The following is a 19,562-nucleotide window of genomic DNA, read 5'->3' on the forward strand; positions in this document are numbered from 1 at the left end:
CCAATAGTTTGAGTTGCCTGATCCTGTGGTATTCTGTTCACTAGGATAATCAGTATGTACAGTGGGGAGAACAAGTATTTGATTTTGCAGGTTTATCATAGGTACACTTCAACTGTGAGAGACCGAATCTAAAACAAAAATCCAGAAAATCACATTGTATGATTTTTAAGTAATTAATTTGCATTTTATTGCATGACAGGTATTTGATACATTAGAAAAGCCAAACTTAATATTTGGTACAGAAACATTTGTTTGCAATCACAGAGATCATACGTTTCCTGTAGTTATAATATAATAATAATATATGCCATTTAGCAGACGCTTTTATCCAAAGCGACTTACAGTCATGTGTGCATACATTCTACGTATGGGTGGTCCCGGGGATCGAACCCACTACCCTGGCGTTACAAGCGCCATGCTACCAACTGAGCTACAGAAGGACCACAGTTCTTGACCAGGTTTGCACACACTGCAGCAGGGATGTTGGCCCACTCCTCCATACAGACCTTCTCCAGATCCTTCAGGTTTCGGGGCTGTCACTGGGCAATACGGACTTTCAGCTCCCTCCAAAGATTTTCTATTGGGTTCAGGTCTGGAGACTGGCTAGGCCACTCCAGGACCTTGAGATGCTTCTTACGGAGCCACTTCTTAGTTGCCCTGGCTGTGTGTTTCGGGTCGTTGTCATGCTGGAAGACCCAGCCACGACCCATCTTCAATGCTCTTACTGAGGGAAGGAGGTTGTTGGTCAAGATCTCGCGATACATGGCCCCATCATTCCTCCCCTCAATGTGGTGCAGTCGTCCTGTCCCCTTTGCAGAAAAGCATCCCCAAAGAATTATGTTTCCACCTCCTTGCTTCATGGTTGGGATGGTGTTCTTGGGGTTGTACTCATCCTTCTTCTTCCTCCAAACACGGCGAGTGGAGTTTAGACCGAAAAGCTCTATTTTTGTCTCATCAGACCACATGACCTTCTCCCATTCCTCCTCTGGATCATCCAGATGGTCATTGGAAAACTTCAGACGGGCCTGGACATGCGCTGGCTTGAGCAGGGGGACCTTGCGTGCGCTGCAGGATTTTAATCCATGACGGCGTAGTGTGTTTCTAATGGTTTTCTTTGAGACTGTGGTCCCATCTCTCTTCAGGTCATTGACCAGGTCCTGCCGTGTAGTTTTGGGCTGATCCCTCCCCTTCCTCATGATCATTGCTGCCCCACGAGGTGAGATCTTGCATGTAGCCCCAGACTGAGGGTGATTGACCGTCATCTTGAACTTCTTCCACTTCTTCCAACTTCTTCCATTGCGCCAACAGTTGTTGCCTTCTCACCAAGCTGCTTGCCTATTGTCCTGTAGCCCATCCCAGCCTTGTGCAGGTCTACAATTTTAGCCCTGATGTCCTTACACAGCTCTCTGGTCTTGGCCATTGTGGAGAGGTTGGAGTCTGTTGGATTGAGTGTGTGGACAGGTGTATTTTATACAGGTAACGAGTTCAGACAGGTGCAGTTAATACAGGTAATGAGTGGAGAACAGGAGAGCTTCTTCAAGAAAAACTAACAGGTCTGTGAGAGTCGGAATTCTTACTGGTTGGTAGGTGATCAAATACCCTGCTCAAAAAAATAAAGGGAACACTAAAATAACACATCCTAGATCTGAATGAATTAAATATTCTTATTACATACTTATTTCTTTACATAGTTAAATGTGCTGACAACATAATCACACAAAATGTATCAATGGAAATCAAATTTATCAACCCATGGAGGTCTGAATTTGGAGTCACACTCAAAATTAAAGTGGAAAACCACACTACAGGCCGATCCAACTTTGATGTAATGTCCTTAAAACAAGTCAAAATGAGTCTCAGTAGTGCGTGTGGCCTCCACGTGCCTATATGACCTCCCTACAATGCCTGGGCATGCTCCTGATGGGGTGGCGGATGGTCTCCTGAGGGATCTCCTCCCAGACCTGGACTAAAGCATCCGCCAACCCTGGACAGTCTGTGGTGCAACGTGGCGTTGGTGGATGGAGCGAGACATGATGTCCCAGATGTGCTCAATTGGATTCAGGTCTGGGTAACGGGCGGGCCAGTCCATAGCACCAATGCCTTCCTCTTGCAGGAACAGCTGACACACTCCAGCCACATGAGGTCTAGCATTGTCTTGCATTAGGAGGAACCCAGAGCCAACCGCACCAGCATATGGTCTCACAAGGGGTCTGAGGATCTCATCTCGGTACCTAATGGCAGTCAGACTACCTCTGACGAGCACATGGAGGGCTGTGCGGCCCCCCAAAGAAATGCCACCCCACACCATGACTGACCCACCGCCAAACCGGTCATGCTGGAGGATGTTGCAGGCAGCAGAACGTTCTCCACGGCGTCTCCCGACTCTGTCACGTCTGTCACATGTGCTCAGTGTGAATCTGCTCTCATCTGTGAAGAGCACAGTGCGCCAGTGGCATATTTGCCAATCTTGGTGTTCTCCGGCAAATGCCAAACGTCCTGCACAGTGTTGGGCTGTAAGCACAACCCCCACCTGTGGACGTCGGGCCCTCATACCACCCTCATGGAGTCTGTTTCTGACCGTTTGAGCAGACCCATGCACATTTGTGGCCTGCTGGAGGTCATTTTGCAGGGCTCTGGCAGTGCTCCTCCTTGCACAAAGGCGGAGGTAGCGGTCCTGTTGCTGGGTTGTTGCCCTCCTATGGCCTCCTCCATGTCTCCTGATGTACTGGCCTGTCTCCTGGTGACACCTCCATGCTCTGGACACTACGCTGACAGACACAGCAAACCTTCTTGTCACAGCTCGCATTGATGTTCCATCCTGGATGAGCTGCACTACCTGAGCCACTTGTGTGGGTTGTAGACTCCGTCTCATGCTACCACGAGAGTGAAAGCACCGCCAGCATTCAAAAGTGACCTAAACATCAGCCAGGAAGCATAGGAACTGAGCAGTGGTCTGTGGTCACCGCCTGCAGAACCACTCCTTTATTGGGGGTGTCTTGCTAATTGCCTATAATTTCCACCTGTGTTCTAGTCCATTTGCACAACTGCATGTGAAATGTATTGTCAATCAGTGTTGCTTCCTAAGTGGACAGTTTGATTTCACAGAAGTGTGATTGACTTGGAGTTACATTGTGTTGTTTAAGTGTTCCCTTTATTTTCTTGAGCAGTGTACTTAGTGGGGCAAAAAAGTACTTAGTCAGCCACCAATTGTGCAAGTTCTCCCACTTAAAAAGATGAGAGAGGCCTGTAATTTTCATCATAGGTACACTTCAACTATGACAGACAAAATGAGAAAAGAAAATTACATTGTAGGATTTTAAATTTATTTATTTGCAAATTATGGTGGAAAATAAGTATTTGGTCACCTACAAACAAGCAAGATTTCTGGCTCTCACAGACCTGTAACTTCTTCTTTAAGAGGCCTGAGTCTGGTGATTATACCAGGGACTATGCATGCAGTTAGGTTTGTATGCAGTCTGATGATATACCAGGGACTGGGGATGCAGTTAGGTTTGTATGCAGTCTGGTGATATACCAGGGCCTGGGGATGCAGTTAGGTTTGTATGCAGTCTGATGATATACCAGGGCCTGTTTTTCTCTAACTATTCTACAGTTTGCTCCCAGCAGCATTCATAGAACATAGATCACTGTTAAACTAGGCTTGCAGAGTGTTTCTAGTTTGACAGATAATTCAACCAGTATTTGACCAGTGGGTTTCTTTAAATGAATGAATATGAAACTGCCTTAAATACAGATGTGAAGGACAGTATGTTTTAAATTCTCACTCAAAATTTCACTGCTCTATTTGAACCTCTCAATATAAGATTATTATTTCATGAAAGGAATAAAAAATAAATTGGTCTGCGAATGAAAAATATAAAAGCGTATCTTAACTGCGGTTTCCCCTCCAGTCAGCAGACGGCTATGTGCATCTTTCAGGCGACGCTGCCAGCGTGATGTATAATCTAGTGGACGGGTCTTTAGTGGATTGGACGGATCAACAATAAGGAGTCATACGCCATTTTTATTTATACCTTTATTTAACTAGGCAAGTTGGTTAAGAACAAATTCTTATTTTCAATGACGACCCAGGAACAAGTAGGTTAACTGCTCTGTTCAGGGGCAGAACAACATATTTTTACCTTCTCAGCTCCGGGATTCAATCCACCAACCTTTTGGGTTACTAGTCCAATGCTCTAACCACTAGGCTAAAACATTTAGACTGTTTATGTGCATATTTGCCTCTGTGTTTTCAATATACTTCTGGCATCTACTTAATTGCCCCCATTTTAAATGTTATATGTACATTGTTAGTCAACTAGCTGGCTTGATAAGTTGGCCTGGCACTAAACTAGTCGCTCATGCAAACTAGCTAGCTAGCTAAGCTACTCTCCTCCTGCTGAAGAAGAAGAGGTCTGGATGGAGAAAGAGGGTCTGTGGCTGAACATTGTCGTGAATGAGGAGAAGGAAGAGAAGGATGTCTCAGTAAAACAAGAAGTAGAGGGTGGGTGTTACAGCGAAAGAAGAGGAAGAAGCGTTCAGAGTGAAGGAGGAGGAGGATGTTACAGTAAAATAAGAGGAAGAGAAAGAGGAGGATGCAGTTTTTTAAGTGAATGAGGAGAAAGAGGGAGAGAGAACTGTTATATTGACAGAGGAGTCAGGAGATCTGATTACCGCCAGTAAGTACTGTCTTAAAAAACGGGCACTAACTCTCCAAAGTTTTTGAACGAATGTGTGGTTTTAAAGCAGCATGCTACTGAAATTCTACACTTGAAAATGTTCTGTACTACTACAGGAGTTTGTTATAATATTAAAGCTACATTTTAAAGTGGCTAATTAAATGCCTGAATGCTGATTGGGTGACAGCTGTGTATACCATGGGTATGACAGAACATGTATTTTTACTGTTCTAATTACGTTGGTAACCAGTTTATAATTTTAATAATCCACCTCGGGTTTCTGATATATGGCCAATATACCACGGCTAAGGGCTGTATCCAGGCACTCTGCGTTGCGTTGTGCATAAGAACAGTCTTTAACCATGCTATATTGGCCATATACCACACTTCCTCGGGTCTTATTGCTTAACTGTGACATGTGTATACCATCAGAGTCTCCCCCCCACCACAAAATCACAACTTAATTGTCTCACCAAATGGCAAACAAGTTATAAATGAAACGTTTGACGTGTGTCTATTGTAGACCTTGCATGGAGTGTGTAAATACGCAAAAAGCAGATTTCAGATGTTGGAGAAATACAGAAAATAACAAGCATTATTGCCATGAAATGGACTCGTGTTATGGAGAGACTAAACATATTAGCAAAAGGACAAGCGCTTTGTGGGGACTGAACACATTAGCAAAAGGACAAGAGTTTTGGGGAGACTGAACATGTTAGCAAAAGGACAAGCGTTTTGGGGAGACTAAACATAATAGCATATTAGCAAAAGTTTGTAAGTCTACATAAAACATGGCCAAAATAGCCGTTTCAAGGAAAGGCTGAACTAAAGAATTATAATTTAGTAAATATAGTAATTATTACTTTAGAGATGGTGGGCCACCAACAAAATGTTAACATTGGATCAAATGCAGCCTATAACATTGACTGAAATAGTCATATATATTATTATAGAGCTCTGCTCAGCCTAAAACATGACATTATCTATTATTATAGACCTCTGCTCAGCCTAAAACATGACATTATATATTATTATAGAGCTCTGCTCAGCCTATAAACATGACAGAATATATTATTATAGAGCTCTGCTCAGCCTATAAACATGACAGAATATATTATTATAGAGCTCTGCTCAGCCTAAACATCGCCTATAAACATGACAATCACACCGTCACCAAGTTTATGTTTAATGATGTATTGTTGTGAAGACTGACCTCGGGTTATTGAGGTATCTAGTCTGGATAAAACCTCATAGGAAAACAGTTCTATTATGTGGAGATTTCATTCAGGTCTCTCTTTAGTATTAAACAAATTGCTCTGTCTTTGGCAGGAGAGAGACCAGACTCTCCCTCTGACAGCAGAAAGAGTCCTTCAGAGGAACCAGACACGGAGATGCCCAAACCAGCGAGACGACACCACTGCTCCTACTGTGGAAATAGTTTTACCCGATTACTACACCTGAAAGCACATGAGAGAATACATACAGGAGAAAAGCCCTTCCACTGTTCCCAGTGTGAAAAGAGTTTTAGGTGGTTAACGAGTCTGAAAAAGCATGAGAGGGGGCACACACAAGAAAAGCTCTACCAATGCTCCTTGTGTGGAAAGAGTTTTACCAAGTTAGGGGGTCTGACAAGGCATGAGAGGACACACACAGGAGGGGATAAGACGTACCACTGCTCCCAGTGTGGCAAGAGATTCAACCGGTTAAGGCATCTGAATAAGCATGAAAAAATACATACACAGGAGGAGAAGACATACCACTGCTCTCATTGTGGAAAGACATTTTCGCAGTCAGAGGACCTGGAATCACATGAGAGAATAGAGAGACTGTGTTCTGACTTGTGTTTTTGACTGAGAATTTGTGTTTTGTTTGTCACATTAAATCATATTGTTTAAATTAAATCAGACATGAAAATCTGACCAAAACAACAGGCCTGTTTCTGTTGTTTATTCACCTTGATCTAAAATCACATTAAATATTTTAACATATGTATTTCGTTTTCATTATGAACTTTGATTAGTTGTATACAAGTATAAATCCTCTGATGGAGTTCATAATATGATTTGGATATTGCTAAATGTAAATTATTATATAAGGATGTAAGTAGCCTTGGCTTGTAGCTGTTTCTGTAATGTGAGGCAGCTTGATGTACAAGTACTTCCTCTGGACAAGACTCTATAGTCTATGAAGTTATTACATAGATTAATTGAATGTTGCTATTCTTCACTCCAACATTGGATTTGATTTGATATATGATTTGGATATTGCTAAATTACTTTGATTGGATACAGCTGCAGCCAAATATATTTGCACCCTTACACTTAGAAATAATTTCCCTATTTCTTCTCAAATCAGTTGAAATTGATGGTGGTCTGGTACCACTACTATACTGTGATGGTCTCCACACCTTGTTATTATACCTGCTCCATTACTAATACCACTACTATACTGTGAAGGTCTCCACCTTATTGTACTAGTACCACTACTATACTATGATCTCACCCCCCCCCCCCTTAAGTTTTAGATGCACTATTGTAAAGTGACTGTTCCACTGGATGTCATAAGGTGAATGCACCAATTTGTAAGTCGCTCTGGATAAGAGCGTCTGCTAAATGACTTAAATGTAAATGTAATGATGGTCACCACACTTTGTTATTGTACTAGTACCACTACTATACTATGATGGTCTCCACACCTTGTTATTGTACTAGCTCCACTACTGTACTATGATGGTGTCCACACCTTATTGTACTAGCTCCACTACTAGTATCACTACTATACTATGATGGTCTCCACACCTTATTGTACTAGCTCCACTACTTTACTATGATGGTCTCCACACCTTGTTATTGTACTAGCTCCACTACTATACTATGATGGTCTCCACACCTTGTTATTGTACTAGTACCACTACTAGTACCACTACTATACTATGATGGTCTCCACACCTTGTTATTATACTAGCTCCACTACTAGTACCACTAATATACTATGATGGTCTCCACACCTTGTTATTATACTAGCTCCACTACTAGCTCCACTAATATACTATGATGGTCTTCACACCTTGTTATTGTACTAGCTCCACTACTATACTATGATATCAAATCAAATCAAATTTTATTTGTCACATACACATGGTTAGCAGATGTTAATGCGAGTGTAGCGAAATGCTTGTGCTTCTAGTTCCGACAATGCAGTGATAACCAACAAGTAATCTAACTAACAATTCCAAAACTACTGTCTTATACACAGTGTAAGGGGATAAGGAACATGTACATAAGGATATATGAATGAGTGATGGTACAGAGCAGCATACAGTAGATGGTATCGAGTACAGTATATACATATGAGATGAGTGTGTAGACAAAGTAAACAAAGTGGCATAGTTAAAGTGGCTAGTGATACATGTGTTACATAAGGATGCAGTCGATGATGTAGAGTACAGTATATACATATGCATATGAGATGAATAATGTAGGGTAAGTAACATTATTACATGATGGTCTCCACACCTTGTTATTGTACTAGCTCCACTACTATACTATGATGGTCTCCACATCTTGTCATCAAATGTATCTTTATAAAGCCCTTTTTACTTTAGCTGATGTCAAAGTGATGTACAGAAACTCAGCCAAAAAAACAAACAGCAATGCAGATATAGATGCAAGGTGGCTCCCCAATTAAGGTTCAACCAGCCGCCTGTAATTGGGAGGTAGTTCTGTAGTTGTATACAGCCAGACTGGAAGGGTTCATGCAGATTGTTGGTAGAGAGGTAGTTGCATCTAGCCAGACTAGAAGGGTTCATGCAGATTTTTCAAGGTTAGTTTGATGGAGGCAGTTTTAAGGGAATTATTCACAGTGCCTGAATTAAGAAAGTGTTTAGTGATTTATGATTGTATGAGTCCTGTGGGAACAGGGTCCAAGGGGCAGGTAGTTGATCTCATATTATGGACCATTTCAGAGACAGATTTTTTATTTATTTTTATTTATTTCACCTTTATTTAACCAGGTAGGCAAGTTGAGAACAAGTTCTCATTTACAATTGCGACCTGGCAATTGGGGTTGTCAATGAGAATGTGGTGAAACTGTAGCTGGGAGGCTCAGTATGAAGCAGAGGGACAGGTCTGAATAAAGGGGTAGATTGGACAGTGAAGTAAATCCTCTTTATTTTGGATTTGGGGATTTGAAAAATGGTACTTTATTCAATGGAGTGGGTAAAAGGAGGAGTTATCGAGTGGTTTTCCTCTAGCTACTCTGCAGTTTTCTGCCAGCAGCTTTCATAGAACGTAGATCACTGTTAAACTAGGCTGCAGAGCGTTTATTTGACTGAATGAATATGACATTGCCTTAAATGCAGCATTAGATGTAAAGTTTAAATTCTCATTCATTACAAATCTTCATTAATCAATCAACACATGCTTTCATTTCGAGGTATCAATATAATATTATTTAACGAAATATATTTTTTAAATGAAAAGTTTTGTCAGGAAATTAAATAAACATTTCCTTATACTGCGTTACCCACTCCAGTCAGCTGATAACAATGCTGCCAGTGTGACGTATAATCTAGTGGACGGGACACTTCAACAACAACAGCGACTCAGTCACTTCAGTAGCTTGCTAGGCGACATGGCCTAAACATTCAAGCTTTTTAGACTGTTTCAGTGCACATTTGCATATGTGTTTTAAACATGCTAATGTTTTATAGCTAGTTGCCCCATTTCTTTTCATATTTACGCTGTTAGTCAGGCAGATGTCTTAAATGTACCTAGCGGTCGGCTAGTCGCTAATGCTAACTAGCTAGTTAACATCCCCGACCATGAGCTCCCTACATTTCTCCCCTCCTGTTAAAGAAGAGGGGGTCTGCTGCTCGGAGAAAGAAACTCTATGACTGAACATTGTCGTGAAAGAGGAGAAGGATGTCACAGTAAAGAAAACAAGTAGAGGGTGAGGCTGTTACAGACAAAGAAGAAAAGAAAGACGTTTCAGTGAAAGAAGAGGAAGACGCGTTCAGAGTGAAAGAAGAAGAGGATGTTACTGTAAAAGAAGAAGAGGAAAAGAAAGAGGATGATGTAGTTTTTGGAGTGAAGGAGGGAGAGAACTGTCACATTGAAGGAAGAACAGGAGTAGGAGACGAAAACCAGTAAGTACTGTCTTAAAAACAGGAACATGCTTTATCTATTATTATAGAGCTCTGCTCAGCCTATAAACATTATCATTATGATAAATCTCTGCTCAGCCTAAAACATGACATTATGTATTATTATAGAGCTCTGCTCAACCTATAAACATGACATTATATATTATTGTAGAGCTCTGCTCAGCCTAAAACATGGCAGTGTGGAAGCAGTTTTAGGTGGTAAGTAAGCCTGAAAAAACATGAGAGAATACACACAGGAGAAAAGCCTTTCCAATGTTCCCAGTGTGAAAAGAGTTTTAGGTGGTCAGGAAGTCTGAAAAAGCACGAGCAAAAACACAGGAGAAAAGCCTTTCCAACATACTAATACACTGGAGGAGAAGACATACCACTGCTCTTATTGTGAAAATACATTTTCCCAGTCAGAGGACCTGAAATCACATGAGAGAATAGAGAGACTGTCTTATGACTTATGTCTTTGACTGAGAATTTGGGTTTTTGTTTGGGCTGTCAGGCTTGAGTTCACTTTGTGTAATGTTAGTGCACTATTTTTTTATTGCGATTAATCCATTGTCTGAAAACGTTGAAAATACACTGAAAACATTGAAAATACAATTTCCAATTGTCCACATGGCTGGGAGAACCTATTCAAGTAAGTAAGTAAATAGATTTTGAAAAAAAAATAAAACTCTGTATTATTAGATAACTAGTTACAGTGCAGATTAACTCAAATGAGCTGCTAAATGAGCTAGCTAGTTGGCTAGCATCTGAACTGGCTACGTAGAGGGCACAGCATGATCAGAGGTGAGAGGTCACAAGGTCAGGTCAACAGGAAGTATTATTCAAGAGATGCTTTACATTGAAATACAGATAGGTGAGGTCTGCACAACGCATCACCGGGGGCAAACTACCTGCCCTCCAGGACACCTACACCACCCGATGTTACAGAAAGGCCATAAAGATCATCAAGGACATCAACCACCCGAGCCACTGCCTGTTCACCCCGCTATCATCCAGAAGGCGAGGTCAGTACAGGTGCATCAAAGCTGGGACCGAGAGACTGAAAAACAGCTTCTATCTCAAGGCCATCAGACTGTGAGTGGCCGCTGCCAACACACTGACACTGACTCAACTTCAGCCACTTTAATAATGGGAATTGATGGGAATGATGTAAATATATCACTAGCCACTTTAAACAATGCTACCTTATATAATGTTACTTACCCTACATTATTAATCTCATATGCATACGTATATACTGTACTCTATATCATTGACTGCATCCTTATGTAATACATGTATCACTAGCCACTTTAACTATGCCACTTTGTTTACATACTCATCTTATATGTATATACTGTACTCGATACCATCTACTGTATCTTGCCTATGCTGCTCTGTACCATCACTCATTCATATATCCTTATGTACATATTCTTTATCCCCTTACACTGTGTATAAGACAGTAGTTTAGGAATTGTTAGTTAGATTACTTGTTGGTTATTACTGCATTGTCGGAACTAGAAGCACAAGCATTTCGCTACACTCGCATTAACATCTGCTAACCATGTGTATGTGACAAATAAAATTTGATTTGATTTGAGATGCAGTAGTCCCAGAGTTAATGCAGTAGTCCCAGAGTTAATGAGTTAATGATCCAAGGTCAGTTTTGCACCTCCTGATTGATGACTAACAATGTTAGAATAAAAAATAAAAAAGCAAAGCTTAAACATGCTCTCTCTCTCGTCTGCAGACATGTTTTGATGTGAGAGGATGCCAACCCCCAGTCCCATCATCGCCAACTCACCTGCTTTTAAGTTGACCTTTGGGCCGACTAGAGACACTATTATGTAATTGTGATGAACTGAAATAATATTTATGTAGCACTGTGATTCATTAATAATGTGCTGCCTTCCCTGCTCCTTTGAGCTTAACTCTTTCCCTTTCTGTCTTTTACACCTCTCCTTCCACCTCCTCTTTCTTCCTCTGTTTTTATAATGCACAACAGATGTGCATTGAAGTCCAGATTGAACTTGTATTTATAACATTTGGATAATGAGCTTTTCAATAAAGCGTTTCACATTCTCTACTGGTTGAAATGAAGTGTAATGTGATGAAATACTCCACCTATCCTGTGTTTATCAGATCAATGCAGATGAAGGACGTTAGATATTGTGATGAACCGGTTTTAGAGTATTTACATGATGCATAGGGAGTGTGGTGTAGTGTTTTTGAACATTATATTTCTGTATATATGAATTAACTAGGTAAATCCTGTTTCTAGTCTATTAGTTACAATGTGTAACCATTGATGTCCCAGGACCAAGATTGGTAAACACTGTTGAAGTGTATAATTGTAATACATACATGCAGACACAGAGTCATTCAAATACTGTTATTTGATAGTCCTGGTATTGGATATGACTGAAAAATAATCTCAAAGACATTCATACCTGAACAGCACCTTTATTTGCCAAGGTAGAGTACATGATCAGTGAATATATTAAATGTACAGACTACAATGTGGGGATCTCATGTATGGTAATAACTACATGTGTATAAATCTTGCATTCTTGGTACAACATGATATTATATTCTACTCAATCCATAGGCTTCAATAATGTAATTCCGGCTGTTTTGAAGTTGATACAACTGGTTATGATAGCTGACGTTCATAGCTAGGTTCTAATATGTATACCAAACGTTTGGGTTCATTACACAGATCGGCTAGATAGCTAGCTACACATGGGCATACAGTCCTGTGTAGCTCAGTTGGTAGAGCATGGCGCTTGTAACGCCAGGGTAGTGGGTTCGATCCCCGGGACCACCCATACCTAAAATGTATGCACACATGACTGTAAGTCGCTTTGGATAAAAGCGTCTGCTAAATGGCATATATTATAATCATCCACTGCACAATAAGCAAGAACACAGCTAGCTACGTTATTTCATCTATCTGCATGGCAAATATCAGCAAGACAAACTTACAAAATTGTACATTCAATTTGCAGTAAATTCTTGACCTAGCTAGATTCTATACATCCACTGTTTCACAAAACGACAGCCTGGTTTGCTGGTCATTTCAGGAGTCCCTAAAACAACCAGAATGACAATTTCATACTCATGTCACAACATCCACAATGCTAGCTGGCTAATGTTAGCTAGTCAGCGGACTTGCTAAATCGCGATTTTCGTAAATTAACTTTACGTTAAAAAAATGCATAATCGTTTGTCTCTACATTAACTAACATTAACTAACATTCCTGTAACCTGACTATAGGGAGCCGGTCATCAATTTAACCTGACTAGAGGGAGCCGGTCATCAATTTAACCTGACTAGAGGGAGCCGGTCATCAATTTAACCTGACTATAGGGAGCCGGTCATCAATTTAACCTGACTATAGGGAGCCGGTCATCAATTTAACCTGACTAGAGGGAGCCGGTCATCAATTTAACCTGACTATAAGGAGCCGGTCATCAATTTAACCTGACTAGAGGGAGCTGGTCATCAATTTAACCTGACCAGAGGGAGAAAAACTCCTCCCGACTGCCGTTCTGCTCCTGAAGTTTTCAAAAATTGACTACACCACCAGTCGGCAACCTTTTCCAGTTGGAGTGCCAATGTATCTTACCATTTCTACCGATCTACCAGTTATGATTTTTACATGCACATTTTCATGGAACAGTTTCATTTAATTTATAATAGTATCTCAAAATCATTGCCTGTGAATAATCTATATTCTATCTAAATCTAAATGAAAATTATACAAATTTAAAATGAACTTTTATTGCCATTGCCAACTATGTAAAAATAGCCAACATAAAGCCAACAAATAAAAACATTGCAGCCTGCAGGTAGAAAATATCCTAGAAATCACATTTGCTGCACATGGCCTGTCTACAACAAACTTGAAACATTGTATCAACTATCAACTGGGTCCTCTGAAACTTGTGATAGCAAGCTTGCAACATTGTATAAAATATTCTGGGCCCTCAGAGTTTCCCGCGCCAGTGAGTTCGGGACAGAAATAGCTGTTGGGCTATTTGTGCAAAGGATAAGAAGTAATCAGGTATTTTATGACATTTCCACTGGAGCATTAAATTTTTCCCTTTCATGCCGAGTGGAAATATTTTACGAAAATACTTGGAGGAACTATTGTCGTATGCAATTGATTTTGATTAGACTTAGTTTGCTTGCTGTTTGAGGTGAAGAAACATTTGCTTTGAGAAGCTCCACAGCTCATTAGTGGTGGTGCGTTAAGACAGAGATACTATCAGGCATCCCCAAATGGGCACATTTATAGGCCTACATTTGCACGCAGGCCAGGTAGACTAGTCCTACTTCTATATGCGTAATTAGATGTGCGTCCTTACTCAACATTGACAGGAGTTTTCAAACAAAGGGTAATTTATAAATTGACAAAACTGACGCATCTTGCTGGGTAAGGTCTGGGTGGTCTGCCCGGGGCCGTTTAATTTAGTATCCGTTTGGATCGGCATGGGGAATGATTGTATTTTCGCATAGTGTGTTTTACTGAAGTTGACCGACTGAAAGGGAGTGTAACTTTATGACTGTTGTTGGATTATAAACTTTGAACATTGAGATATTAAAGACATGCTAGTTCAGACACAGAGTATATAAAGGAGTGAGATCTGTAGAAAGACAGAGTGACTGTGGAATGTGCTGGGTGGACAGGAGGAGATCACAGGATTGGTTTAGGGGAAGCGGATGGACATCTGTTGATTAGGCAAAGGAGGGGTTAAGGGCAGGAGGTCAGGTCAGATCCCCTGAAGGGAGTAATAAGGGTTTAGTATCCTGTCACCCTCTTCCTGTGGAACCAGGAGATGTAAGAATTGGAGAGAAGGAGTGTTCAAAGTGGCGTATACAGTGGGGAGAACAAGTATTTGATACACTGCCGATTTTGCAGGTTTTCCTACTTACAAAGCATGTAGAGTTCTGTAATTTTTAGTCATAGGTACACTTCAACTGTGAGAGTCCAGAAAATCACATTGTATGATTTTTAAGGAATTAATTAGCATTTTATTGAATGACATAAGTATTTGATCACCTACCAACCAGTAAGAATTCCGGCTCTCACAGACCTGTTAGTTTCTATTTAAGAAGCCCACCTGTTCTCCACTCATTACCTGTATTAACTGCACCTGTCTGAACTCGTTACCTGTATAAAAGACACCTGTCCACACACTCAATCAAACAGACTCCAATCTCTCCACAATGGCCAAGACCAGAGAGCTGTGTAAGGACATCAGGGCTAAAATTGTAGACCTGCACAAGGCTGGGATGGGCTACAGGACAATAAGCAAGCAGCTTGGTGAGAAGGCAACAACTGTTGGCGCAATTATTAGAAAATGGGAGAAGTTCAAGATGACGGTCAATCACCCTCGGTCTGGGGCTCCATGCAAGAGGGCATCAATGGGGAATCAATGATCACGAGGAAGGTGAGGGATCAGCCCAGAACTACATGGCAGGACCTGGTCAATGACCTGAAGAGAGCTGGGACCAGTCTAAAAAAAACATTAGTAACACACTATGCTGTCATTGATTAAAATCTGGCAGAGCACGCAAGGTCCCCCTGCTCAAGCCAGCGCATGTCCAGGCCTGTCTGAAGTTTGCCAATGACCATCTGTATGATCCAGAGGAGGAATGGGAGAAGGTCATGTGGTCTGATGAGACAAAAATAGAGCTTTTTAGTCTAAACTCCACTCGCCGTGTTTGGAGGAAGAAGAAGGATGAGTACAACCCCAGAACACCATCCCAACTGTGAAGCATGGAGGTGGAAACATCATTCATTGGGGATTCTTTTCTGCAAAGGGGACAGGACAACTGCACCGTATTGAGGGAAGGATGGGTGGGGCCATGTATCACGAGATCTTGGCCAACAACCTCCTTCCCTCAGTAAGAGCATTGAAATTGGGTCGTGGCTGGGTCTTCCAGCATGACAACGACCCGAAACACACAGCCAGGGCAACTAAGGAGTGGCTCTGTAAGAAGCATCTCAAGGTCCTGGAGTGGCCTAGCCAGCCTCCAGACCTGAAGCCAATAGAAAATCTTTGGAGGGAGCTGAAAGTCTGTATTGCCCAGCGACAGCCCCGAATCCTGAAGGATCTGGAGAAAGTCTGTATGGAGGAGTGGGCCAAAATCCCTGCTGCAGTGTGTGCAAACCTGGTCAAGAACTACAGGAAACGTATGAACTCTGTAATTGCAAACAAAGGTTTCTGTACCAAATATTAAGTTCTGCTTTTCTGATGTATCAAATACTTATGTCATGCAATAAAATGCTAATTAATTACTTAAAAATCATCATCATCTGATTTTCTGGATTTTTGTTTAAGATTCTGTCTCTCACAGTTGAAGTGTACCTATGATAAGAATCACAGACCTCTAGATACTTTGTAAGTAGGAACACCTGCAAAATCGGCAGTGTCTCAAATACTTGTTCTCCCCAATGTATATACTTGTGATGGTGAGGACGTGTTTTTGTCTGAATTAAAGCTGTAACGACCCTTTGGGAATAATTAAACTTGATTAAGCTTCTCTAGTGTCCGTGAGTTATTTTCTCTGAAAAATTAGAACCTAACACTCTAATTACTGTTCCCCGAAGGAGGGAAACGAGGTAAAACACCTGTTTGGCCCCACCCCTTCCTGGGTCGCTGAAGAGCCGTATTCAATTTAAGAAATAAATCCGAGCCTCACGCTGATCACCTGTGGAAGACGGGGCTTCCAGCGAGGCGTGAATTTAATAGTATGTTGTATCTAGTTTCCTTCCTTCAGGGAACAGTAGTTATAGTCCAGTGGTGGGCTGTCAGGGCCAGCAAGGCCTTCTCTGCTGGCCTAAACATCATCAGAATATAATTTATTATTCAATTATTCCCCAGAGTAAGAGTTACAGTGGGGCAAAACAGTATTTAGTCAGCCACCAATTGTGCAAGTTCTCCCACTTAAAAAGATGAGAGAGGCCTGTAATTTTCATCATAGGTACACTTCGATTATGACAGACAAAATGAGAAAGAAAATCCAGAAAATCACATTGTAGGATTTTTAATGAATTTATTTGCAAATTATGGTGGAAAATAAGTATTTGGTCACCTACAAACAAGCAAGATTTCTGGCTCTCACAGACCTGTAACTTCTTCTTTAAGAGGCTCCTCTGTCCTCCACTCGTTACCTGTATTAATGGCACCTGTTTGAACTTGTTATCAGTATAAAAGACACCTGTCCACAACCTCAAACAGTCACACTCCAAACTCCACTATGGCCAAGACCAAAGAGCTGTCAAAGAACACCAGAAACAAAATTGTAGACCTGCACCAGGCTGGGAAGACTGAATCTGCAATAGGTAAGCAGCTTGGTTTGAAGAAATCAACTGTGGGAGCAATTATTAGCAAATGGAAGATATACAAGATCACTGATAATCTCCCTCGATCTGGGGCTTTACGCAAGATCTCACTCCATGAGGTCAAAATGATCACAAGAACGGGGAGCAAAATCCCAGAACCACATGGGGGAACCTAGTGAATGACCTGCAGAGAGCTGGGACCAAAGTAACAAAGCCTACCATCAGTAACACACTACGCCGCCAGGGACTCAAATCCTGCAGTGCCCGACGTGTCCCCCTGCTTAAGCCAGTACATGTCCAGGCCCGTCTGAAGTTTGCTAGAGAGCATTTGGATAATCCAGAAGAAGATTGGGAGAATGTCATATGGTCAGATGAAAACAAAATAGAACTTTCTGGTAAAAACTCAACTCGTCGTGTTTGGAGGACAAAGAACGCTGAGTTGCATCCAAAGAACACCATACCTACTGTGAAGCATGGGGGTGGAAATATCATGCTTTGGGGCTGTTTTTCTGCAAGGGGACCAGGACGACTGATCCGTGTAAAGGAAAGAATGAATGGGGCCATGTATCATGAGATTTTGAGTGAAAAACTCCTTCAATCAGCAAGGGCATTGAAGATGAAACGTGGCTGGGTCTTTCAACATGACAATGATCCCAAACACACCGACCGGGAAATGAAGGAGTGGCTTCCTAAGAAGCATTTCAAGGTCCTGGAGTGGCCTAGCCAGTCTCCAGATCTCAACCCCATAGAAAATCTTTGGAGGGAGTTGAAAGTCCGTGTTGCCCAGCAACAGCCCCACAACATCACTGCTCTAGAGGAGATCTGCATGGATGAATGGGCCAAAATACCAGCAACAGTGTGTGAAAACCTTGTGAAGTCTTACAGAAAACGTTTGACCTCAGTCATTGCCAACAAAGGGTATATAACAAAGTATTGAGATAAACTTTTGTTATTGACCAAATACTTATTTTCCACCATAATTTGCAAATAAATTCATTAAAAATCCTACAATGTGATTTTCTGGATTTTTTCCCCCCATTTTGTCTGTCATAGTTGAAGTGTACCTATGATGAAAATTACAGGCCTCCCTATCTTTTTAAGTGGGAGAACTTGCACAATTGGTGGCTGACTAAATACTTTTTTGCCCTACTGTATACTCTTCATTTCATAGCTTTCCTCTTGGTTGCACTGGTTCCAGCCCCAGGTTGAGATTTGGAGGGCTGGTCTTTATGTTAGATCTTTTATCCAATCATATTCAGCCATCATGAGTTGCCAGGGGTCTAAAATCTGCCCTCAGGCCTTCAGAATCAACAGTGCGGGCGCTTGTAGCTTGAAGTGAATGGAAATTAAAATTTAGTGTCAACCAATCAGCTTTAGAGTTGGCTATTGTACGCCTGCTGGCTGGCTCCAGTGTTACACAGAAGCCAGCAAGCAGGCGTAGTGCGTGCACATCTTTTGATTGGATTACCAATATTGAGAGGCAGGTCCTATGGGCAGGTCTATGCAGAACCTCAGAACTAGGAAACTGAATTTGATAAACAAATTAATTTGCATACTAGTAAGCTGTTTTTTCAACCCACAATGGCGGAAGGAGGAGAAGATATCGATTTGGTCGTGGATATAATTTAACGCCATTCTCAAGACAAACTTTTCAAGAAAAGTTAGACATTGTAAGGAGAGGTCGCCCGACGACGACGCTACAAAGCCTGTCACAGGTGGGAAAGGGGTTTGTTCGCCACTTTCAAAGTTCCAACTAGGAGCGCTATCAATGGCTCACAGACTCCGAGAAGCACTGCAAACTGTACTGCTGGGAATGCCTGTTTGCAAGTGATGGATTTGGTCTATGGAGCTACACTGGCTTAACAAACTTGAGTTGTCTAACCAAAGCAGCAACGAGACACCAAAGTACGGCTGGGCACTTAAAAACTTTTGGGGACACCCGAGTGGATCTACAGCTCAACAAACAAGCGCACAGGGCAACGGAGCTGCACAATGAAAAGGTTAAGAAAAATAGGGAAATATTGAAAAGACTCATTGATTGTGTCATGTTTTTGGGTGACGCCTGGTTATACTGTGTTTCTGTCTAAATGTATAGTGTCTAGAGCCATGGCAACATAATGATGGTAATAAGAGGTGGATTAATTTGGGTGGGACTGTGTAGGACCTCACTGAAGGCCCAGGCCTCAGGCCCACGGCACGCCACTGTTATAGTCATAATGTCTTGCTGTCGGAGAGTTTTTTTTCTATTCTGAAATGCACTCAAACAATGTATCATTTAGTGGCTCCTTATGTTACCCTGGTAAAACAGTTTTCGTGGGCACAGAAATACTAAATAATTTCAGAGTTTGCTAAATCCAATGGTTTTTAATTAACTGAGAGTAATCT

The 19,562-nt window shown here is 41.5% G+C and overlaps 1 long non-coding RNA gene across 1 annotated transcript; it reads left to right on the forward strand.

Annotated features, from left to right (window-relative positions):
- The first annotated feature begins 10,854 nt into the window (after positions 1-10,854).
- LOC124015848 lies at positions 10,855-11,908 on the forward strand. The gene is made up of 2 exons (XR_006835238.1): positions 10,855-10,914; positions 11,573-11,908. It is a non-coding gene; the product is annotated as an uncharacterized LOC124015848 (long non-coding RNA).
- Positions 11,909-19,562: the final 7,654 nt, after the last annotated feature.

This window comes from Oncorhynchus gorbuscha, linkage group LG26 (genome assembly GCF_021184085.1).
Source record: "Oncorhynchus gorbuscha isolate QuinsamMale2020 ecotype Even-year linkage group LG26, OgorEven_v1.0, whole genome shotgun sequence".
Taxonomy (NCBI): Eukaryota; Metazoa; Chordata; class Actinopteri; order Salmoniformes; family Salmonidae; genus Oncorhynchus; species Oncorhynchus gorbuscha.